Source organism: Megalobrama amblycephala, linkage group LG13, assembly GCF_018812025.1.
Source record: "Megalobrama amblycephala isolate DHTTF-2021 linkage group LG13, ASM1881202v1, whole genome shotgun sequence".
Lineage (NCBI taxonomy): Eukaryota > Metazoa > Chordata > Actinopteri > Cypriniformes > Xenocyprididae > Megalobrama > Megalobrama amblycephala.
Window position 1 is genome coordinate 13640728 of NC_063056.1, and position 26524 is coordinate 13667251.

General features: G+C 35.7%; 1 protein-coding gene across 2 annotated transcripts in view; it reads left to right on the forward strand.

The window, feature by feature from the left end:
- The first annotated feature begins 818 nt into the window (after positions 1-818).
- ncalda (neurocalcin delta a) overlaps positions 819-26524 on the forward strand; it is a 73964-nt gene continuing 48258 nt past the window's right edge. For both annotated transcript variants that reach the window (XM_048151748.1, XM_048151749.1), the window contains exons 1-2: positions 819-986; positions 9012-9089. The gene's annotated coding sequence lies outside the window, so the exon portion shown is untranslated. The remainder of the gene's footprint in view (positions 987-9011; positions 9090-26524) is intronic.

Here is a 26524-nt window from a genome sequence, read left to right on the forward strand (position 1 = left end):
ACTGAATGAATGAATGCTGAAGTTGTCGTATCAGTTGTTATCATAACAAAAACGCTTCAACCGGACCGAACGAGAGTCTCGAGGCCTGCCGCTGCGCTGAGTGAGTGACAGGAGGCTGCGATGTGCGTGAACTCGCTGTCATATGGATACTGTAGAGAAGCGGTATTGAACGGTTTAACATATTTTAGAGACATGTTTAGAAAAAATATATATTTTAGCAGCACTATTAAGGGGGAGGTTGCCGCTTGGTCTGGAGCTTAATTGAATATCACACTAATTTTGTGATTGGCTGTTATGTGGTGTGGGGCCAGGGTGGGCCCAGAGGCTCTGGGTGGGCCAAGCCTCTGATTGGGTGGGCCAGGCCCACCCTGGCCCCCCCGTGGAGCCGGGCCTGATGAAAATGTAGAAAACTACACAGAGGTGAATGTTTGATAATGTTACAGTAACACTAAACACCACTAGATGTCAGTAAATTCATAGATTTAAGAATATTTTCCCCATGATGTTTGATTCTTACAATTTGAATAAAAATGTAGTTATATATTTACGAAACACGCATAGTGTCAAAACTGCATATTTACTCCATGTTATCTTATTTAATATTAACAATTATAATTTAAAATAAATAAATATTAAAACCCAACACGTGGATTTGATGACTAATATTAAGACTGTTATAGGAAATCTAACAAGGTAGCCTATTTGAAAACAAAAGATTCTCTGAATTATGCAGCAAAAACGATGTCAATAATGTCTAAGAATAAAATCCTCGAGCTTGTTGATGCTCCTCTGCAGCTGTGAGGAAGGCGTGCCGCGCGCGCGCATGACGTCATCAAACATTTCTCGTGCCACATTCACCAAACGGCGCGAGGGCATACATACGTTCTCGGTTTATTTTCTCAGTTCTCGTTTTGTGCTCTGCTGTCACATTGGACCCTATAGCTGATTTTAGGCTTCCCCCAGCCGTCTGCAGAAAGTTTGTTACCGTAAGTCTGTTTGTCTCGTTTTCCTAAACTTTTCTTCAAGTTTGCCGCTGTTTGTCGTCCTTTCTCTGATCTCTGTGTTTGTTTTGTTGTTCAACTCATCACTGTCGACTATGATAAACAACGTTAAAGCAGCTAAAGAGTCTGACTAACACCAAACAGAGTTTCTTGTTATTGATAACCGATAACGTCGTGTGTGTTTTTAACACAATCCTGTTTTGCGCTGACATAACGTGTGCTTTTAGCCAGTTAGCTTGATAGTAGGAAGTCTTCTCAAACCTCAACTTGTTAATTAAGGTCTATTGAACACTAAACCGAAGGGAAGCTCGTTATACTCAGTTAAACTGCTCTTCCAGCTCGTGACGCAAAAGATTTTGACTGGCTTCTGAAGAAAATGAGTTTGTCATGTATTACCGTTATGGATTATTAAGAACAGAGGATCCCTCAGTGTTTTGATGAAGTCTGTTATATTAACAGGACACGAACTTCAGGGCAGTCCCTTGAAAAGGCTGCTTTTATGTTTCCTTATTTCAATATGCTTGTTGACACGTTATGAGTGAAGGTTCATCTAACGTAATTGTGTGCTGGATTTCTATCAGAGCTCAGCTTTGTCATCCCTTAGACATGTGAGGTTTGACATTGAAATATCTTTTAATGTTTAAATCTTTCAAGTGTCATGAAATGAGTCAATGTTTTTGTCTTAGTGTGAGATTGTTTTAATTATGAAAACCCTACGAGGTATACTTAAAGGTGCCCTAGAACCCTTTTTTCACAATATAAGTCTAAGGTGTCTCCTGAATGTGTCTGTGAAGTTTCAGCTCAAAATACCCCATAGATTTTTTTATTATTAAATTTTTTTAACTGCCTATTTTGGGGCATATTTAAATATGCGCCGATTTAGCGTGCGTCCCCTTTAAATGCTCGCGCTCCCCGCCCCGAGCTTGCGACTCTATAATACATTGCATAAACAAAGTTCACACAGCTAATATAACCCTCAAAATGGATCTTTACAAAGTGTTTGTCATGCAGCATAACCGATTGTGTAAGTATAGTACTTATTTGGATGTTTATTTGATTCTGAATGAGTTTGATGGTGCTCTGTGGCTAAAGCTAACATTACACACTGTTGAAGAGATTTATAAAGACTGAAGTTGTGTTTATGAATTATACAGACTACAAGTGTTTAATAATGAAAATAACAACATGACTCTGATCTTTGTGAATACAGTAATAAACAATGGTAAGTTTAACCACATTTAACAGTACATTAGCAACATGCTAACGAAACATTTAGAAAGACAATTTACAAATATCACTAAAAAATCATGATATCATGGATCATGGCAGTTATTATTGGTCCATCTGCCATTTTTCGCTATTGTCCTTGCTTGCTTACCTGCATAACGTCTGATTATTCGGCTCTGCGCTGCTCGAGACATTAATACTGGCTCGTCTAATGCCTTGAACATGAGCTGGCATATGCAAAATTTGGGGGCGTACATATTAATGATCCCGACTGTTGCATCACAGTCTGTGTTATGTTGATATTCACCTGATCTTCAGAGGTCTTTTGCACAAATCAAGTTTACATAAGAAGGAGGAAACAATGGTGTTTGAGACTCACTGTATGTCATTTCCATGTACAGAACTCTAATTATTTAACTATGCCGAGGTAAAGTCAATTTTCAATTCTAGGGCACCTTTAATGTGAAATATTTGCTAGATTCATTGTGATACTGAAGAAATCCTTTTAAAATAGCTATCTTTTTTTTTTTTTTAATTGCTTGAATGCTTCATTTTGAACTTTTTTTCCCACTAATGATGTTTGAAGAGTCCATTCATGCCCAGTACTTTTCTCCAAGAAGATGAAGTCCTGTGTAGTTTCATGACTGAGGTTGAGGAGCCGAGATCTGCCTCCTCCCTCATTCTCCCACTAATGCAGACCAGATGGAAATTAGAACCACTGATGCAAGCCAAGTGATAACACTCACAACCGTGTGTTCCCATGCCAAATCCCCCCCAAACAAACACGCGCACGTCTGTGCTATCTGTTGGCCAATTTCACTAATGCATATAATTTACTGTGAAAGAAGGAGTTGGCATACAGAAGCCAAGACGGCTGGAGCATCCTGCTGTCACTTTGAATGAAGAAGAGCCACTTCGAACATGCATAACATGTTGTGGAGGTGTGTCAGCCTCGCAGACCATGAAGCTCAGCAGCACTATGGGTTGACGCCCGATGCTAGCAGGCTGGCATGCGTGACAGTGCCGATTGTGGTCAAAGAAAATGTAAATATGTGGTCTCATACAAATTGACAGTGGTATTCCTATCAGGGCTTGATGCTAGCTTACATTTTTTCCCAAGGTGCACATTCTCTCCTAAGGTAAAAAAAAAGTTGGGGAGCATCTTTAGCCCAAGCCCTTGATCTTGGAATCTGCTATGGAGCCGATTTATTATTTATTATTTACAGTATTTTTTTCCTTGTACATCTGTTTAAGCACCATTCTATAGGCCTGTATGTACGCTTAGGCCGTTAAATAAATAAATATAAAATGCGCAAACAAAAATTATAACAATACAATAAACTATAATTGTAAAAAACTCAAGTCAGCTTAAGGTAGCTACAATTATTATATGCGGTTAAATGTCAGTATCTCTAATATCATACACTAGAGTTGTGTGTAGAGGGCTTAAATGAAGTTCTATCTGCTGTGACGTTACAAACGTATTGCATTGTGGTGTACATGTTGAGTAGACTTGTTCACTAGGCAAAAATCGAGGGGTCAAGGGTCTGTCCAAATAAACTTCCCTTGTCCACTTGTCGAAGTTGAACACATTCAAAATGGCGGCAGAGATTCACCTGAGGGGAGGTGCGTTTGTATGTCTAATAATGGACTTAAACAGAAAAATGAAAATTATCCCATGATTTACTCACCCTCAAGCCATCATAGGTGTATATGACTATCTTCTTTCAGACTAACACAATCAGAGATATATTTAAAAAATATCCTTGCTCTTCCAAGCTTTATAATGGTAATAAAGGAGGGGGGATGCACATTTTGAAGCCCTAAAAAATACATCCATTCGTCAAAAGAAATAAGGGTGTTAATAAATTCCTTCTGAAGCGAAGCGATGGGTTTTTGTAAGAAAAATATCCATATTTAAAGCTTTATTAACTATAATAACTAGTGTCCGGCAGACGGACAATTTGCGGTGGAAGAGTAATCCCTGACCCGAGGCTTGACGCAATGACGAACACGGAAGCGCAGAGTATTGAGCGAAACAAAACACCGGTCATGAATTAGAAGTATAAAATGAGAATTTTTAAAGATAAATGTCAGAGGATTCCAATATAAGAGAAGAGGCGCTTGAGTTTGTTGCCCAGCCATTAGGGCTGGGTAAAAAATATCGATTTCTCCATTTTAATCGATTCTCATTTTTATGAACCGATATCGATTCTTAAATCCCAAGAATCGATTAGTCTAGTCCGTTTTCAGTTGATGAATGAGCAGAATATGTAGAGCCTCCCATCCAATAAATCGCAATAATTTTTGTGCTTTACTTTTGATGTGAAGCAAAGTCTCAGATTTCAAATGACGTCCATCTTATTATGAGAAAAATAAATATTTTTTGGCGCTGTTTAATGTGACGTGACAGATCGCTTTAGCGCCTCAGTTAAAGAGAAGCAGCAGCACGGAGTGCATGTGAACATCCTCTCCTCCACTTTAATACCAGTTACAGCGCGAAGTAAACACGACTAAACATCTTAAGGGATGTTAAAATATACAGTACAACTTACTGAAATTCATATTATGTCTCATAATAGCTCAATCAGTGTTTCAACCTCGGAAAGACGTCAATAAAACAGCTTGTAAACAATGTCACGTAACGTCACATTTACCTCAGAAAAAACATATTCAGTGACCATAAACTCATTAGTCAGCTAGAAAAATGAACTCTAGAAAGCAACGTTCTGATATAGCTATGCACCCCTACATATTCATTATAATTTAATGTTCTTCAATATTTAATGCATGTTTGAATAAATCAGTTATGACAGCCGCGATTTAAATGATTTGACATGAATTGGAGTAGAAATATGATTATGTAATTCTAAAATTTATTTATAATAAAATTGAGTGTAATTTAAGTGTTTGCATATAAATAAGTTAATTTAACCTTCAATATTATTATAGTAGTACCGACTGAGATTTTTTTCCATGTACTTTGCCATTGTAAATTTGCCATGTACTGTAACTGAAATACTACATCCAAAATAATCGATATCGAATCGAAATCGTAACCGAATTGAATCGAAAGCATATGAATAGGAATTGAATCGAATCGTGAGATTTTGTCAATACCCAGCCCTTCCAGCCATATTTGTGAGAGGCATCTAAGCCTATGCAGCTCCTACATCCTGTGTCATACATTGCTTCAGGGGTTATATGGCGCGATTCGACTTGCGCAGTATACATACAGTTTCTGCTGGAAGCTAGTTGTTTTAATTTATAAAGTTTTAAATATGGATATTTTTCTTACAAAACCCATTGCTTCCCTTTAGAAGGACTTTATGAACCCCCTGTAGTAGGCCTGTCCCGATAATTAAATAACCGTCTGATCGTGGTTATTTGATCTAATCGCGATTGTTTCAGTCAACCGCGATTAGTGCGCTTTTTTTTTTTTTTTTTTTAATAACGCAGATCTAAGTAACTTTTTTTTACCCTCATAAGTAGTTTTCTAAGTCCTTACGATGGTTAATTGACTTGTAGTGGTGTGTTTGAGGCGAGAACTAACCCCCTCTGGCTAGTGTTGTCACGATACCAAAATTTTGACTTCGATACGATACCCAACTTAAATATCACGGTACCGATACTTAAACGATACTACTGCAAAAACCTAAAACAGCAGGAAAAGTAAATAAATAACATATGACTTCTTTCTTCTCCAGTGTGCAGGCTGATACTTCTGGATTTGAGCTTCATTGCCATGAAGTTAGAGTTAGATTTAATATAATTTTTAACATTTATTATTTTCATGCTCAATAAAATTGTAAATTATTTTGACAGTAAGATTATTGTAAAAATTATATTACTGTAAATAAAGCAATGTTATTAAAGCGTAAATTGGTTTAAAATGACTGTATATACCCTTCATATATTTATGTATTTTTAAATTAATTTTATTTTTGCAACCAGATATCACTTATTAAACTTAGAATCAATAATACACCTCTTTGCAGAGGTCTGCTTGCACGAGTAAAATAATTAAATAACTCTAATTTAATGTTTGAGAGCATAAACATAATGCTGGCATCACATTCACTAACCTGTCGCTCTTTAAATTCTTTGTACAAATCAGATGTTTGACGGCAAGATGTTTTTGACTCCCTTCGCTTGCGTTATTTTGTAACATCTTTGCAGACGGGCTTTGTGGTGTCCATGGGCTTGCCCTGGCTGTCGGCAACGTAAGCAAAATAATGCCATATTTCGCTTCGTGCATCTGCTTTCTCAACAATTTGTGGACGGTCTGCAAGAGCACCTGTATTTGCAACCATACCTCTCGTTTCGTCACCATAAAAGCCGTTGCGCAGTTGAGAGGAATAAACGCACTCAATGTGCCTGAGAAGCAGCGCGCTGCACGCACGCTGCCCCCTGCTGTCGCACTTTAGGAAATACAGTTGGCACTCAAAGTACCGGTACTAATAAAATGAAGAACCGGACCGTTTTTAAAAGCAGGATATTGCGATACCTTTTTAGTACCGGTATATCGTGCAACACTACCCTTGGCACATCTACGCCAGAAAACAGCACTTGCAAGTTGAGCTGCACTGACCCGACACAATCTCGCCTCATGTTCACGTTCACGCGAGAGTGACAAAATGCTTTACGGTAATTCAAAAACAATGTATATATTATGACTTTATAAGACAATTTTACTGTATTTGTAAATTACCCACCTCCTCTTTCTTGTACTGTATTTGCAAAACTACTGTGCTGGTGAGCGTTGTAGTCGTTGTAGTCCAGAGCTGCGCTTGGAGTATTTACGACAGTGTGATTCACTGAAGGAAGCTGTAGGGGGAGCTTTGCAAATCTTATTGAGTTCCGCTTTAAATAATCCGTCGGCACATGGACCAAAAGAAATAGACAAGCACCAATTAAGTTTTTGAGCAATATTTTCAAAGTCATTTCTATAGCTTAATGTGAGGGACAGAAGAATATTTACATTATTAAATTAATGTTCACAGAAACTCATCTTTTTTTTTTGCACACTGAAAGTTTATTAAAAGCCTATCTTGTTCTGTCATATCATATCTCATGTCATATCTTGTTGCCCCATTAGAAAGCTGCACAAATCATTTAAAATTTAATTGTATATTATTTGTGTTTATCTATATAATTCTTTCTTTATATTTATATATAAATATAGAAATTGTTGAATACATGAATATATTTTATAAGAATATAAATAGTAATTTGTTTTTATTAACATGTTTAGATTTTATAAAAATGACTCCAGAGATTTTTTTTTTTCAATAATTACTTTTTGCTGATGAATTACACCTTAGTTTAATAATTTTTGTCATAGCCTATTATTATATATTATTATTAATATGTTGTATAATGAAGTATTGTGTATTTATTGGATTGTGTTTAACAAATAAAAAAGTGACTATTAGTTCAGTGTATGAATGATAATTTTTTTTTAGCCTTTTCTGTGATTGAATACATTTCATTAATGTTTAAAGGTGTTAACTGTAATCTTGCGCTGCAAAATGATAATCAGTTATTTAATGAATGGAGCACACAAAAAATGAATGACAAAGCACTAAAACAGACAATCATCAAAGCCGTAAAATTGGCAATTAACCGGCGTAACCGCAATTGTTTTTTAGACAATTAATCGTCAACCAAATTTCATTATCGTGCCAGGCCTACCCTGTAGCCGTATTGATTATTTATTTATTTTTATAATGGATGGATGCATTTTTTGGCTTCAAAATCTCGCCCCCCATTCACTGCCATTATAAAGCTTGGAAGAGCCAGGATATTTTTAAATAGATCTTCGAATGTGTTTGTCTAAAAGAAGATTGTCTTATACACCTAGGATGGCTTGAGGGTGAGTAAATCATGGGGTAATTTTCTTTTTTGGGTGAACTATCTATATTTGGGAGAAAAGATTAAGATCTTTTCTTTTTAAAAACAAAAAAACAAAAAAAAAAAATTTAAGACTTTAAGACCCAAGTCTTGGTTTCACAGACAGGGCTTAGATTAAGCCAGGATTAGGCCTAAATTAGGGCATTTGATTAGCTTTTACAAACATGCCTTAGAAAAACATTACTGATGTGCATCTTTAGACAAAACAATGGCACTGACATATTTTTAGATGCCAGTGCAAGTAAAAAAAAAAGTTTAAAAAAAGAAAAAAGCTAAAATGTGCATTTTAGTCTGGGACTAGGCTTAAGCCTCATCTTTGAGGGGGTATATTTCATAAAACTTTTTTTTTTTAAGACATTTTAAGGACCTGTAGGGACTTTTGCACACATACTCCTCAACATATTTTACAGTTCACACACATCTATTTTAGTCTCAAATTCAAGTAAAACGCTCGCACTGTCGAGCCCTGCCTATTTTAATATCAAATCAGCCCTAATGTATTGTATTTCATAGCTTGTGTGTTTGAGGTGTTTATTGAACCAGGTTCAGTAAACATCAAAGGGCTGATGAAGAGTCGATGGCAGATGTACATACAAAAGCAGCCAGAGCAGTAGGTTCTGTTGTTTTATTTTTTTGTAGCTGTTGAACAACATAAGAACAATGAGGGGATGAGTCAAGGTTTCTGTTGCTTAGAAACAAGAGCACCCACCCAGAAGACATCAACCTCTTTTTTTTTTTTTTTTTTTTTTTTTCATTAAAGAGGTTTTTTTTTTTTTTTTCTGCTCTCGTTTTCATAATTCAACCCCCAATTGTGATATCTTGTGTAAAACAAGTGTCTTCTCTAATGGGAATTTTTCTGTGGTCTTTCAGGTGAAGAGTTCACTGGTCGGCAGCTAAAGAAAGAAGCCTGGTCAGCTGGTCAAGCCTGTGGATTTCTTCTGGCACTTGGTGAGGATCTCTGTTACTTTAAGTATACCTTTCATGATAAATCTATCTGTAAATCTGTTCCAGAACATTTGGTAGGTTTTGTTTTAACCAGAAAAGTCCTTACAGACTGTGGTGATTGACAAAAAGGAAGGAAAGGACCTTGAGGTTTATGTTGTTGTATTACTTAAACGGTTTCATTTGTTTTTAGGTAGTAATGACTCTTTTTAGAACATAACTTTCTTTAAGCTGCTGTTGCTTAGTTACAGAAAGGAAATAAAAGCCCACCTGTGTCACTCAAATCAGTACATTTCTAGCATGGTGACTGCCTATTGAGAGCACTGAAATGTCAGTTTTGAGTCATGATGTGTAGCAGTATTCATTTAATATAATAAGAGTTTTTCTTGTCAACACCAAGAACTCATTACCGTCCAAACAAATTTAGGCTGACAGACATTCATTGTCATGGTGAGCTATTTGCAGATCTTGAAATTGTAAAGAATAGTGAATAATAACTGACCATTACTGACTGTCTTATTGCGTGTTCTCAAAACTGGTGAATATCAGCTGACTTTCACAGGAATTTTCTCCTGAAAACCACTCTAGTGTCGTTGCCCAAATCATGGTGCTATGCCTGAGTGATTACGCCTACTGGCTCTCATATCCGTGATCATGAATTGCCTGCGGAGCTTGAAGTCTCACGTCTGCTGTATTTTCACTGGCTGCAAGGCTGTACTCCAGTTTGCATTCTTCTTTATCCCAAAACCCTGCATTAGAGTTTTAGAATATGTTGTTTGGATGACCTTTTCCAGGCTATTAACATAAAAGCCATCCTGTTGTTTAGAGCTGCACCATTCTGGATAAAGTCACGATTCTCCAACGATTCTGAACAGACAACTAAATAAAATAACGCAATTTACTAGAGGTTCTGACAAAATATTAATTGCTGCAGTCTATTTAAAAATGTTTAATTAATTAGGATGAATTGTTTAAAAAAAAAAAAAAAAAAATTGGTTGGAATGAATGATTCAATGACTCACTCGTAAAGACTTGTTTCCATGACGAGATGAATCAGCATTTTTTTTTAGGGATGCACCGAAATGAAAATTCTTAAACGAAAACCAAAAAAGAGGAAACCAAGGCCGAAAACCAAAACACCGAAAGAAATTATGCCAATTATTAGTATCACTGCATTTATGGCTATGACTGTGTACTAACTTTACTAAAATCAAGGCATTGCAATTGCATAAATTAATATTAAAGTTTCAAAGAATAAATCGATTACAAATTATGCAAATATTTATTTAGCACATTGCAACAATGCACAGTATAAAATAAAATTCAAACTAAAATGTTTAACTTGACCCCACTCATGTGTACATTAAATAATAATGTCCTGTAGATTATTATTTAATGTACACATGAGTGGGGTCAAGTTAAACATTTCAGTAAATATTTCTTGCAGGATTTCACTGAACATATCAGACAACGAGGGTGCATGCCCCTCATCTGGTGCAGAGAGACAAGTCTTTTTTTCTGCGCTCTGATCTCGTTTTTCTGCGCTCTGATCTCGTTGTTCTGCGCTGGGCGCTGCTCCGTCTTTGTCTCCACGCGGGTTCTCCGCATCCATCGCACCACTTCGGTAAAGTTGGTTTTATATTCGCACATTCGGACTTCTGATAAATTCAGACTTTCCAATAAATGTGTAATAAATTAATGTTTGCGAATTTTAAGCAGCGACATGATATTGTCAACCAACGATTGTCAACTTACAACATTTTTCACAGTCGATCAAAATAGGCAAGTATTGTTTTAATGGCATATTTACTTGTGAATGTCCACTGAATGTCCAATGTAGTGTGATTAACAAGGCTATTGAATACGGATGTCCGAATGTGCGAATATAAAACCAACTTTACCCAAGTCATCACGGCCTGGATCATTTCTCGTGCGCGCTGCTTTATTTCCGCATCAAAGTAATGGTCTTTATAACGCGGATCAAGTACAGTCGCGATGAAGTGCAGAGGATCCGAATAGATCTCAGTGAAACGTGTGCTGACAGACTCTGAGAGTGTACTTTTCATTGTTTTCACTCCGTGGTCCGTCTCAACCACTTTGATTAGGAGACGCTTTAGTGCTGCGATTAAAGGAATAACGTCCGCTACAAATGCATCAGAGGAGCTGATCTCGCGGTTTCTGTTTGGCCGAATATTCGGTGCATCCCTAATTTTTTTGTTGTTGTTTTTTTTTTATTTTTTTTCAACTGCTTACACACAAAATCCTTACTTGTTACACAGTTTCTGATACCTGACACCAGAACCACATACCAAATCTGCAAAACCACACACTAATTCTCGGCCTTTTCAATTTCATAAATCACTTTTTGCAAAACACAACACACAATTCTCTATGTAACACAAAAATCTAATAGGAAGTATCTTGATTTCTTTTTTCAAACACAACTATTGTTTCTGTCCAACTACACATGGTTGATATATTTCTTTCCTTTCGCATTGTGTAATACTGTATTCACAACCTCAAATGCTTACAGTAAAAAACGAAATAGTTTGATTTAGGGGTGTAATGGTACCCGTATTTGTACCAAACCGTTTCAAATGCATTACTTTGCAACATTGTAGCCTAACCACCATTAACCACCATCGCAATAAGCTCTGCGTTTTGGTACTCTCAATGAGAAACAAAGTGTCATCCTTCAAATTCTGTCCACGAAATCATGAAATTCAAACAGAAAGTGTTGTTTTGACACTCTTTGATGTGGCGTGACAGATCACTGTTCAACCAGCAGCGTGGAGCGCGAATGAACGCGCTCATCTCATTAATTCTAGTTACAAAATAATCTTAAATGAACATCTGAAGGTATGTTGAAAGATACAGTACAACTTACCGTAACGTATAATATCTCGTTTTATCGCTTATTCAGTGTTTCAACGGCGGAAAGGTGTCAGTAAAACAGCTTGTAAACAGTATGTCATGTAGTAGGGCTGCACGATATATCGCATGAAATTGTCACGCGCATTTCGTCTGTAAAGCCGGTTCCCTGATTACCGCTAAATCGCCATCACCTGCTTTCAAATGGAGCGGCGTTTAATAGACAGAGCCGTAGATCACTGAAAAGCCACGCAATATCGCGTTCATTATCGAAGGCGATTCATCTGCGATATTGCGTGGCGATTTAGCGGTAATCAGGGAACCGACTTTACTGACGAAATGCGCGTGACAATCTCATGCGATATATCGTGCAGCCCTATCATGTAGCATTTACCTCAGAAATGCCATTTAGTGTTCACAGCTTGTTAGTTCGCCAGAGAAATGAACTCTTTCGCTTCATATATGCTCTGTTTTAGCTTATATATTCATTATATTTTACTTAACCTGCTAGTGATGTCTTTGTTATTTATTGTATGTTTAAATAAATCTGTCATGAAAATGACTGCCACTGTGTATAAATGATTATATTACAATAATGAATTGGAGTAAAACTTAATTTTATAATTAGATTTAGAAGTTAATGCAAAAACTGCCTAATGTGCAGCTTACATGTTTGCATACAATTTGTTATTTGTGTTTATTATTATATCTAAAAAATAAATAGCGATTGAATTTAGGTTAATAGTTTGGGCTCAGTTGTTAACCTTTAATATTATAGTAGCATAATAGTATATTAATAATAGTATAGTAGCATAGTTTACAGCATCAGCAAAGATAATTTTTTTTTTATCCTTCAATTTTGTTATAATTTAATCTAATATATTTAAAGACAAAAACACAATTTGTTCAGTTTAATAATAAAAAAAAAGTTTAGTTTTCTCCCCACCTGCTGGACCGAACCGTGACTTCAAAACCGAGGTACGTACTGAACCATGAGTTGTGTACCGTTACACCCCTATTTTGATTGCAATCTTGCTTTCGTGTTTACCATGAGTTTTTCAACATCTCTACTTTCAATCTTGTACAGAAATGTACATAGGAGCTCATGAAAGAAGAGCTTTAGGTTTTGAATATTTGTGTGTGTATATGATATGTCCAAAAACAGAATATTACGGCAAAGGTGTTTGCAACATAAGACAAATGTTTGCTTTTGAGATGTGTTTGTGGTATTTGAATGCAGTGCTTCATTTCGCAAGAGATGTGAGGCATTTTGTGTGTGCAATTCTTGGATTTGTGTGTAAAGTTTTGAAAATCTCTTAAATGAATGGTTCAATGACTCGCTCATAAATACTTCACTTGTTTAATTACTGGCTGAATCAGGGTTTTTGAACAAATCTTTTGAATGATTGATTCAATGACAAATACAAGTCACTTGTCGCCACCTACTGGTGTAACAATATATTTGATATATTGAAAAGGGAATCTGCTCTATTTTGATCGCTACCAAACATTAGTGTTTATATCTGAATTATAAACTTTTATCCCAGTACTTCTGTGATCATTTGAATTATTGTAAGACAGAAATAACAATACTGTGTGGTTGAAAAGACTGTTTGTGAAGCACACCTATACACCTAGGAGGAGGGTGAACCAACTCCAGGGTAAGGCTAAGGAGATTCCTCTTTAAAAACATTTAAATAGAAAGTCATGAAATACTTTCATGTTACATGTCGCCTAGCAACAGCCTACACATCCCAGCATAAGCTTTCCCAATAAATGATTTGTTATTAAAGTGGCTATGTTCACAAACCACTATAATTTGAACAGAAAAGCAAGCATACTGTGTGCGTGATTTGGCATGGCTGCCAATTTGAATAATAAATAACCATTGCCTTAACTAATGCAGAAAAACAAGTTTTATTCAAATTCTAAATGGATTATATATCACATAGCACGCAAAGAGAGCTTCCTTTATAATCGCTAAAAAGCTGCCACTCATCTCAGTTCATTACGATCACAAAGTTCCGCCATCAATGAATTCGACTGCACAACGAATCTCTTGTTTAGCCTGTTGGTAAAACTGCATTAACGTTCTTCTTTCCTTAAAAAGTGTTATGTTAAGAGGCTCTCAAAAACAGTTTGTCAGAGTAATAAGATGTAAATAGCATAATGACACATGTAAAATTATACCATGGTTAACCATATCTGTGAAACCAGATCTTAACTTTGCACTAGATATTTTTGACTCCTAATTTGACTTATCTGCCTAATCAGTTATCTTAAAAAATAAATAAATAAATAAAATGCACCCCAAAAATGGCATTACACTCTGTATTCAGTAGAAGGGCCCTATGAAATCCGTTTTATTTTTTCCCAAATTCCGTTTTTTGTTTTTTTTTTCCCCGTTTTAATTTTTCTGGATTTCATTTTTTTTTTTTTCCATTTTAATTTTTTGGACTGTAAATGTCAAATAAAATTTTAATAATCAAAAATAATAAGAATTCTACTTAATAGAATTCTTAAAACAAATTTATTAATTAAAAAATGTATTTTTATGATTTTTTTTTTTTTTTTTTTTTTTTCAGAAATTATGTTGCTTATTTTAATTTTTCTGGCAGTCACATGCTTGGATAACATTAATTTAATTTATGTTTTAATCATGAAATTAAACTCTTTTTTTTTATCAAACAAAGTGCTGCACAACAGAGCTTTACTGTTAAAGTTAAAACGGAAAAAAAGAACTGAGATTGTTCCTTTAAAAATATAGTTTTAATAATTTATTATTATTATTATTATTATTATTATTAAAGTCTATTAGTGTTAGTATTATTTGTTAATTTGATTAACTCTTAAGTAGTGCTTATTTGCTGTTAAATATTTTTTTTTAAACTATGTACTGTAATATGTTAAAAACATCATACAGCTCAGATGTGTCATATATTATTTGAAAGAGCTCACAGATTAAAAATACAAGCATAATTGTTTTGTGCTTTAACTAAACTTGAGCGTGTTTTTGTACGTGAAGCCCCCACCCCCAGAGTGCCTGAGTTATTGCATATCAAAAAAGAAAGAGATGTAAAATTTCCCTTGAGCCCCCTTTTTTTTTTTGTCTTTCATCAGCAGTTTCTCAGCATGAGAATGTCCAAATATAATGAATTTATTTTCTAAAAAATGTAATGTTTTTTCTTTACTTTTGTGTATGTCACTTAGAACAACATCTCTTCCTCAAGCCCTTCAGGCTTAAAGCATTAAGTTAAATTTTGCAATCTAAGATGAGAAATAGCTTGCAGCGATCTATAAATAATCTTAAGCCCAATCTTTTTTTCACTTTATCTGAGGGCAGAGGTATTCAAAACCTGGCTTAACTCCATAGCTGATCTTATTTAACCCAGTGGTCATTTTATCGCATTGCTGATTTAGCCCACACAACGCTGGCTCTGCCCAATGGGTTGGTTAAAAGGTGGTTTCGCTGAGGCAGTAAAACATTGTTTTTCTTTCTATGTTTAAAAGACTTGGCTCAGTCGAAAAGCCTTAGGTTATTTCAAACTGAAAAAAGCAACACCTTTTGATGCTGCTGGTACTTTGTCATAAGTCCTCTATTGTCTGCTGTTGGCTGAATCCCAGAATTGCACTGATGCCCAGACTAGTGCTAGATGTGTTCTCTTTAATTTATATGGTTGGAAGAACTTAGTCATCATGAAATCAAAATGGACCCTATTTACTTTGTTAGTGCATATTACCAGACTTGTGGTGAACAATTAATCCGTGCAAGTTAATACACAGAAAAAAAATTGTTTGTCGTGGTAATCTTTAATCAAAATCTGAAAAGTTTCTTCCGGTCTGGAATGGCATTCCTTTCTCTGACGTCAATTTGACGGCTTGGCTTGAAAATGTTTAAACCACTCACCTCCAACCGTTAGTCTGCTATGAGCGAGAGATGGAGAGGACGAGCGCTAAGGTAAAAGCCTGCCCTCTATTCAACATTCTGTTTCACTTGGAAATACGTCAGAACGCTGGAGAAAAGTTGTTTGCAACTTCCGGTTCACAGGGACTTTAATAAAGAACTTGTAAGTAGTACTCTAAAATTAATATTTGAAGAGTTCAAATGCAAAAACCTCTTAAGTCAAACTGACATGTTTTCTTTTAAATTAGCTTTTTTTTTATCAGACTCTTATGTTTAGGTTTAGTAATTTCACTTTAATGGCAATGAAAAGGTTATTAGTCGGTTATTGAAATGCCTTATTTTCAAAAATTAATTTAACATTTAACAAATTTGCTGAAAAACCAGCTAAGTCCATGTGTGCTTTTTTGCAAAAACCTCCAAGTCCACATCTTTGGACAACAAGACATAGTAAATATCCTTTTCTGTCAGTTTCACAGCAGCAAAAGGAACACTGTTGTGTTTACTTGCTACTTGCGAAATCCTGTCATTGCCACAGTAACGATGGACAAAACATGATAACTTACAATTGAAAGCTGGCTCATGACACACACCGTCATTCATCTTGAAATCTTATGATTCGATTCGCGTCTTCCGATTGGTTCTTCTGTGGACTTAGAGCAGGGGTAGGCAAGTTCGGTCCTAGAGAGCCGCTGTCCTGCTGAGTTTAGCTCCAAGCTTAATCGAACACACCTGAACAAGCTAATCAAACTCTTCAGGATTACTAAGGCTATAGACCTTGTAGCCCCGCCCCTTTTCAGCGTTGCGCTCGTTGTCTTTTGACTTCCGATTTGTATTTCCACAGCGATATTACGTTTATGAATGAACTGCTCATTTTAAAATCTTCCCGATCTACTGACATTTGTTAAGACATCTGCTTTAAACATAACAATGCTCATGATAACTTTCATTAACTCTACAACAAGTAAATCCACTTAACCATCTAATTATTCTTTGACAGCGATGCCATAGAAATGTACAGAGCTACCGCAAAACGGAAGTTCAAAGACAATTTCATAAAGATGGCGGCGCGCTTGTTTCTCTGGTAAATAAGGTCTATAGGCAGCTGAAGGTTTTTTTTTTTTTCAGGGTTGGAGCTAAACTCTGCAGGACAGCGGCTCTCTAGGACCGAACTTGCCTACCCCTGACTTGGAGGCTTTTGCTGACAAAGTGAAGTGGCATTTAGCGGTTTCTGCCAGTGAACCTGTATTTCTGAATGGGATGATACTGAGATTTAGCAGATTTGATGAACGTATACTATGTGCGGAGAGCATTCACTCAATATCATCATTTCATTTTTAACAGGTGGCATTTAGTGGCTTTTGCATCTGAACTCTTCATTTATGTATTCATTATTTATTTAACATTTAATATTTAAAAAAAAAAAAAAAAAATATATATATATATATATATATATATATATATATATTATATTATATTATATTATATTATACTAGTTTTTGTTTGTTATTATTAGAAGTCTTGACATTAGCATTACTAAAATAGGCATTAATATTGAGACTTTATATAAATATTGGCCCATGCAAAAGTGGTATTCAAATTACCATCATAAAGAAAGATTCTTTATTTTTGTTTGATTCTATTTTTTGTTCACCTCAAATATGTGGAAATATTTGCTCAGGGCCTATTTGAACACCTGTTCTTTTGTATGTGCATGGGTCAGGTTTAATAGGCATGACAATAATCTGCGGTAACCTAATGTTTTGTTTGTGGAAAAATTTGCAGATTAATTTTTGCATGTTGTTTTTAAAGAGCAGGTTGTTCGTCTATGTCTATGACCACAAATGTAAACTGGACTTAAACAAGACTCTGGAGTGATGTGACATGAACTCAGGCTTCAGTGACTTTAATACCTCATGCCTTTAATCAATGGTGGCTACTAAAAAGAGTGTGTGACCAGAATGGTGAAGTGAGGAAAATGTGTGCTTTTCTGCTGCAGTGCTTTGTAAGTGTGAGAAATTCAAACAGAGAAAACTGACTAGCTATTTGCGTCATGGCTCATTTAATTTTTTAATTATTTATTTTTTTTTTTTTTTGGACAGACAAATTACTTGTCGATGGAATCTAGCTGTGTCGTGCCTGGTTAGGATATAGTTATTATTAGTCCTTGATAGTCATGAAGTTTCCATTGGTCCAGTCATCTCCGTTATTACATAATCATCAAGGTATTTGTTTGAGAAAATCTGTGGTCATTGATTCAGACGTTCTGTTTCACTGAGGATGTTGACATGAATTAAGCTCTTAGCCACATCCCCATTCTTACATTCAAATGTCATCTCACACCAGCTGAGTGGAATCAATGAAAACTCAAATACAACATGACAACAAGGTGTTTTTGCTGATGGAAAAATGTATTTTGGTGTTCTGTGAGGAATTGGTAGAGTATTTAAGGATAGAAGAGGTCTTTCTTCATGTTCTGATTCACTATGAAAGCATTCTTCTGCACATTGTGAACAAAAACAGTGAATCAAGAGTGAGACTGCAGGATAGTGCCCAGCTCTGTGGGAGGCATACAGACAGCCATCCGTCGATAATGTTTTATCAAAGGCTGAGCCGATGCCGTCATTGCTTGAATAATGATGTCTGTAAATGTCATTATTCTCCAGGTGGTCTGCTGAAAGGAAGTCAATAACAGATCGCTCAGCCCAAGCACAAACTCTGTCAGCAGATGCATGCCTACATACTGAAACCAATCACTGCAGCACATGGCATTGACTATTGGCAGTAACTGGGCTTGATGTCTTTAGATATTATGTGGATTGAATGTGTGGTGGAACGCTTTCACTTTTTTTATTCAACATTGAAAATGTTTGACCTCTGCGATTTTAAATAAGATTTTTTTTTTTTACAGTCATCTTATGCTTTGGATGTTACTATAGACATTGCTCTATTGTATTAATTTTATTTGGGCTGGACTTAAAAATGGTCTTAACAAGCCTTAAATTTGACTTTAAAAACCCTGCAGATACCCTGTAAATAAACTATAGAAAATTTAATGATGGCATTAGTCAAACTCTTTAGTGTCAACAATGGTTCGTCCATTTATGGAAATGCCTACATCTACATCTCCATATTATGAGGAATCAAATTTTCCTTGATCTTTTGAGATAAGAGCTCATTGTACCACCGTGAAGACATGCTAAATTTCTTCCGTACCAGTAAAGACACGTCTTTGTGAGTGTCAGGTATCGTTTCTTCCACCACAAACAGAAGCGAAACAACATAAAACATGCTTCTGTAAAACAGACTTAAAGTTTAAACTTCTGTTAGTATTGATTGTTGTTACTGATTGGCTTATGGACTAATTTAAAGGGTTCACACAAAAATAAAAATGGTGATTTAATTACTAACCCTTATGTTGTTCCAAATTCTTAAGACTTTCATTCACCTTCAAAACACAAATATAGAAATAAAGATTATACAAATAAAGATATTTTTAACATTCTTTCATAATTTTTGCCCATCTATTAGACAATGTTAGCGTGAGTAAATGATGACAGAATTTTCATTTTTGGGTGAACTAACCCTTTAAACACTTCTGATTGACCATTGATGGATTGGGTCATTCCGTGTCAAATCAACCAAATTTTGGAAACTTCCCCCGTATCAATTTTTTTTGTTAATATTTTATTTCTGTAGAAAGACAAACATAGTGATGAAACGCAAAATATTAAATTTCACAGATGTATATTTACTGAGTAATCCAATGTTTTGTAGAGGGGGGTCAAAATGACAATTTTCACCTAAGATTTGGAGCCAAATGGGGTGTAAAATTACTTTAGAAAGATGGCAGTGACAACATTTCATTTTTACACAGAGATTGGTTGGTCTGTTATAGGGCTGGACGATTAATCGAAAAGTAATCAAAACCGAAATTCAGAACCTCTAACCGACATTCGGTTTATTAATCCTGTTAATACTTTCCCCTTAAAAACATACTACCGCGTGTGTAGTCATGTGACTCCGCGCCATGGAATCAACACAGAGGTGAATTGAAACGCTGAGTGAACAGTCAGACAATGCGAACCTTCGGTGAGATCACTTTCGTTTTAGTCTTCACAAAACTTTGTCAGTAGTATGTGTTTTAAAGCTTGCCAGTTTGGACATTCACACGATTTTTATACCCTTGGATGTGTATTATTATATTGAGCTACTGTGCTGATGCATTGTCACATGAACACTCATACAGACAGTAGCTGCACATCACGTGAAGATCATGTGCAGAGAGAGGAGCGCAGAAACTCATTGTCAACGCTGTCCTGTGACTTATCAGTAAAGTAGCTTATAAACGCAGAACTTATAGCATATATATTTGCTACTTTTGAAGTAACAACTTACAACCCACAGCTTCACAATTAATATAGAGACGGCATGACTAATTCACACGCAATCGCTCTCTCATGCATTCAAATAAATGTACTGGTACTGTGCTAATTTCTGTATCTGATTTACAACGAGCAGAAATCTGTAAGAACTGTTAAGACCCGTAGACACAGTAACTGCTGAAAGTGAGCTATGTCATGTCAGATCACTCTTTCAATATGAGAAAAAAAATCCCATCTTTTAGTAGTCAAGCATATTTATAGTACAAAACTTGTCAGTGAACTATGAGGGCAAAACAAAAACAAAATAATCATTTGTTAATCATAGTCGAGGTCAAATGTTCAATTAATCGAGATTTTGGTTTTAGGTCATAATCGTCCAGCCCTAGTCTGTTAGTAAAATCTGTTGACTTTAGCAATCTTTGTTTCATTATATGCCAACAGTGACGGTTCAAAAATTAGAAAAAGCACTTCTTTTTTTTACCTCAGTTTTGCATGCCTGTAACTCAAGAAGTATTAAATATATCTTTTATATCCCTTTAGATTCTGGTTCTTAAAGGTGCCCAAGAATGCTTTTTCACAAGATGTAATATAAGTCTAAGGTGTCTCCTGAATGTGTCTGTGAAGTTTCAGCTCAAAATACCCCATAGATTTTTTTAAATTAATTTTTTTAACTGCCTATTTTGGGGCATCATTAACAATGCACTGATTTAGGCAGCGCGCCGCCCCCTTAAATCGCGTGCTCCCTGCCACACGAGCTGTCGACTATATTACAGCGCATTTACAAAGTTCACACAGCTAATATAACCCTCAAATGGATCTTTACAAGATGTTCGTCATGCATGCTGTATGCATGCTTCGAATTATGTGAGTAAACTATTTATTTGGATGTTAACGTTTTATTCTGAGTGAATTTGAGGCTGTCCTCCGTGGCTAACGGCTAATGCTACACTGTTGGAGAGATTTATAAAGAATGAAGTTGTGTTTATGAATTATACAGACTGCAAGTGTTTAAAAAATGAAAATAGCGATGGCTCTCTTGTCTCTGTGAATACAGTAAGAAACGATGGTAACTTTAACCACATTTAACAGTACATTAGCAACATGCTAATGAAACATTTAGAAAGACAGTTTACAAATATCACTAAAAATATCATGCTATCATGGATTATGTCAGTTATTATTGCTCCATCTGCCATATTTCGCTGTTGTTCTTGCTTATCTAGTCTGATGCTTCATCTGTGCACAGATCCAGACGTTAATACTGGCTTGTGTAATCCCTTGAACATGGGCTGGCATTATGCAAATATTGGGGGTGTACACCCCGACTGTTACGTAACAGTCGGTGTTATGTTGAGATTCGCCTGTTCTTCGGAGGTCGTTTAAACAAATGAGATTTATATAAGAAGGAGGAAACAATGGAGTTTGAGACTCACTGTATGTCTTTTCCATGTACTGAACTCTTGTTATTTAACTATGCCAAGGTAAATTCAATTTTTGAATCTAGGGCACCTTTAAACTTTCCTTTTGGTATCTTCATTTTAAAGGCCCTCGATGGTTTAGTCTCAGAGATATGAGGTTCTCAATGTGGCTCCATTTTAACATTTTTGGTTTTCTTCATTTATTCATTTCATTTCTCCTGATTGGTTAGCAGCACTTTGGGGCGGCGCCCTGAGCTCTGATTGTTTAGCTTGTTACAGCATGTGACGTGAGAGAGAATGTCTGGCTGTTGTGCTTTCGTTTTAAAGCGCAATAGGAGTTACACTTTCAGTCAAGCTCACGTTTGCATTCGCGAAATTTTTGCAGATGAAAGTTGTAATGGCTACATCTGAATAATCTAATATAGGATGCGTTGGGATATCAACATTTATTAACATGCTGAATGCGCTGCATATCAGTGTTAGTTTCATGCATTGTATCAAATACAATGCTTGATATCCAAGTTATTTGATTGCTTTTAGGCTAGATGTTTCTTTAAAAAAAAAAAAAAAACTTATGTTATAATAATGCAGCAGTGCTTTTTTTCATCATATTTGTTCAATGACATATGCTAATTTGTATAATTTGTATGGCTTCGAAAACGCGCAGGCAATTTATGGAATGGAATCACTTAATAATGTAGATGAAAATAAAGCACAAATCTGCCATAAACATAGCATTATAATGAGAACTTTATAGAAATCTATAGTAAATTCTGTCCTTACCCGTGTTTCAGCGCGCTGTCATGAAAGCGCATCATGGCTCTCTCTCTCTCTCTCACTCTCTCACTCTCTCTCTCTCTCTCGGTCTCGCTCTCTCTCTCACACACTCGCTATTGCACGTAACTTAAAGTTCACCGGCATTTGCATCCTTTTATGCAGATACAAGTTATGTCTAATCTTACGTCTATGTAATGTATCTAAGTTATTTGATTAATATCATAAGATGTGTCATAGAACGGGCTTCAGTTTATTGGCATAAAGTCACTCTTCACCTCAGGCAGCTTTTTCTTTTAGATGCTTCCTAATAACATTGCTGCATCATAATCATAATCTAACAGTGTTCTAATCATGTGTTCATGTTTTCATATACAGGTTTTCATGTCATATTTTTATTTTTAACTTCAGATATTTTCATTATCTCCATGACAGCCATGCTCTGCCCCCGCACACGCCCCGCCCCCCGAGTACTTGATTACTCGTTTTTGAAACCTATCGATGATCAAAATAAAAAATTGCCAAAAATGCCCATCCCCAGTGAGGACCCTATTGGAATTGTTCCGTTTTATGTTCAAGCAAGTGTGCCACGCCCGGCCTAAAAAGTGAAGCCAGTACGTTTCGATTGCCTCCTGGTGGCTGGCTGCAGTATAGGTTATAAACCCCGCCCTCTCCATGTAATTGAATGGGAACTAAAAAATCCAATTACACTTCAAAAGTTAGTTTTTCCAATAAGTTTTGTTTTAGTTATTTGATGCTATAAAAAGAGTGTAACGTCATGATTGACAGAACAAATAAAAATTGTATAGACATGGTACTTTGCATTAAACACTTTCCAGTTTAATTATTTTTGTTCATTCATGATGCAGCATATACTTGAGTGTTGTGGGTTCTTCTGTGAAGCTGAGCTGTTTTGAAACAGTCTGTAGTAACAAATGTTAAATGTTAAAATGTTTTAAATGTTTTTCATTTTTTGGATCGTTTTAACAGGAAAAGTTTCATGAGTTATGTAATATGTTCATGAGAAGTTTGATAGGAGAGTAAATTCAAATTAATTTCAGCTGTGTTGATTTAAAATTGGCCTTTTCACTGTTACTCTGGGATGAGTGACGTCAGCAGTGTGGTGATCGCTAGCGTGACACACTGTTGAGACAGAGTTGGGAGGGGTAACTAAGTGCTGCTGACAGCCCTGACTTCACACACCGCATAAGATAGATTCTGGCTTTACCCTCCTAAGATATATATATACATATGTATGTTAAACCTATATTAGCTACACTGATTTGACTTTAAAATTCTGGAGTAAGTTTTAGATTCTTGTATTGGGTGGTAGCAGAGCACTGTTTCCTGAATACATAAAATAAAATATCATCTTACGTTATAAAGAAATGACTTACTGTGAAATCAACCTGTTAAACCAGTTTGGGATACTATCAAATATCTTGAAAATAGGGCTTGTTTTTTTTAAAGAATTGTTTATGAAAGTTCCATTTAAATCTGCAGAGCTGTTATATAAGACCTGACAAAGAAACACTGACCTGCAACAGAGACCAGCAATGACGGTGTAAAACCGCCAACCTTGTCCATTATGTTAAACCACTACAGCTTCTCTTTCCGCCCACATTTAAGTACTGGATGCATTTCCTCCATTAATGCCAAATACATTGGCTCACATATTCACACCCCCTGTTACATTCATACTTCATCATAAATTCATCATTTTTTTTGTCCATTCAGTCATTTTTACCCCAAGATTGAAAAATCTCACTCTAGCAACCCTCTGTTTAAAAAAAAAACAAAACAAAAAAAAACCTGTTAATAAATGTTCCTTATTTTGTGGTGTTTGAACTTAAAAATATGACACGAGGAAAGACGTGTACCCCAAGCGGCAACCTCCCCCTTTCTCTCGTGAAGCCAATACGGAAGTAACTTTAACTGCGATTCATCGACTGGCCGCTAGGGACAGGCTCCAAAAGACAGCAGAATCTCATAGAGTCCCATGTTAAATTGGCCAAGTTTATAGCAGAAAAAAACATGTTTACAAGTTGGTTCAAATTGTGGTTTTGGTCTATACTGCTATTTTTGCCCTTCATGACAACTCTGAGGGGGGTGAATTTTTTTATAACTTATCCGTTTAAATTATATTAAGCCTTAAAGTTCTGCATAATTAAGGGCGTGGTCACTTGAGTGACAGGTGGATTGGCACTGCTCTCTGTGAGCCGTCATGTTACCTCAGATGCCGCTGAATTTGGCATCTCAGCCGTTTTTGTGCTTTTTTTCTCGATTATTTTATACAATTATAAAATATGGCTTGCTGCATAATATTCGAGACTGATGTGTGTCTGTGTAGATGTGCATGCATGCGGAAGAGACACAGAACACACGTTGTTGGATCGTGGCATGGCTGAAAGTTTTGGTTGTGAGATTTACTACAATGACAATGGCGGGAGGATATCAAAATCCGACAGCACTGCTTGGATATTATAACTAAAACTGCTGCACTATTTTGAAAAAAATATACTTTGGACACAGGCACATTTGTTTGTTAGATACGATCGTATACAGTTTTACAACATAAACGCTGCTCAGATTGCATCCTTGCTTGAAGAACGATGACAGAGAGCAGATCATTCAGAAGAAATGTGAAATGTTTTTTTTGCAATGGACACTCATATTTTACCCAAGTGCACAGATTGGATTCATCTCGCGATCTCTATTTCATTATAAAGGTATGAAGTCCCATTTGATTTTCCATGTTGTTATTTGCACAACCAACACTACTGGTGTTGGAGCATCTATATCTTAAAGAAACACCATAGATTGACAGTAAACTTTTAGAACGTTCTGATGATAAAACTTATCTTCATTAATATTTTAGATAGTATCTAGATAGATAGCTCCTTTGCTTGCTAACATGGTCACGTCGAGCTAGGCGGGCGTGGTTTTAGCAACCAGTCATATCAGCTCAAACCACCTCCCCGCCTCTTTGCCCATTTTCAGTTATCCGGGAGTGACGTGCGGTGACGCGCAGCTAAGATGGCCGCGGCCTCATTTACGCTTCAAAACTGCTGTTCAGAACTCTATGGGTGACGTCACGGACGCTACGTCCATATTTTTTTACAGTCTATGGTGTACCCCTATTCTGCCAATGTCTGAAAAACATAAAAGCACTTGAATTATTATTATGAATGGCCCCTATGGAGATGCAGCCATAGGAAGTTTCAGCAAAGGATAAGCCCACAATGATGACAATTGTTATTGTTCTTTCAAACATTTAATAAATAAATAAATGAATAAATAAACAAATAAATAAATACAGTGTTTCCCACAGAATTTTGTGAGGAAAATGATGTACATTTTAAATTTAATTGCATAAATCTGGTGCATTATGAGAGCAAAATTAAGTGACTAGATCAATGAAGAAATTTGTTCTCTTGTAAACAATTTTGGGCTCTAATAGTATTTTATTAATTTGAGATGGTAGGGCACATTAGTCATGTACAAAACTTATAGTAGGCTAATGATAGTTCATTAGTGGTCAAACATGTAGAGTACACATTTAAACCATTAAAAATATGTAGCAAAAGAGGTTACCTTTGTTGAATTAATTTTTCTAGCATAATTAGTGGGGGCCTGTATCTATACACCTGTATTTGTGGAACTAATGGTCACTCTTTAATTTGTTAAACACAATCCAGAATGCACTAAATGCACTACTTCATTATAGAGGTAAAATAACACGATTAAAAAATATATAATCATAAGCTGACCAAAAAACAAATAAACTAGGCGAGTATATAATTCAGCAGCAAAAAGTATGCTAGCCTAATTCTTGAAAAAAAAAAAAAACTTTGTACAGTAATTTTATCAAATCTAAATGTTAATAAAGTTTAAAATTACTATTTATATTCTTATGAAATGAAAAAAACTATTTATATTAGGTTTATATTTGTATATGAATGTAAAGAATTATATATATTTATAATAATGTAAGATTGAATTGAATTGAAGATTAAAAGACTTTTATTTTAAATGTATTGTGTAGCTTTTTAATGGGGCAACAAGATATGATAGATACAACAGAACAACACT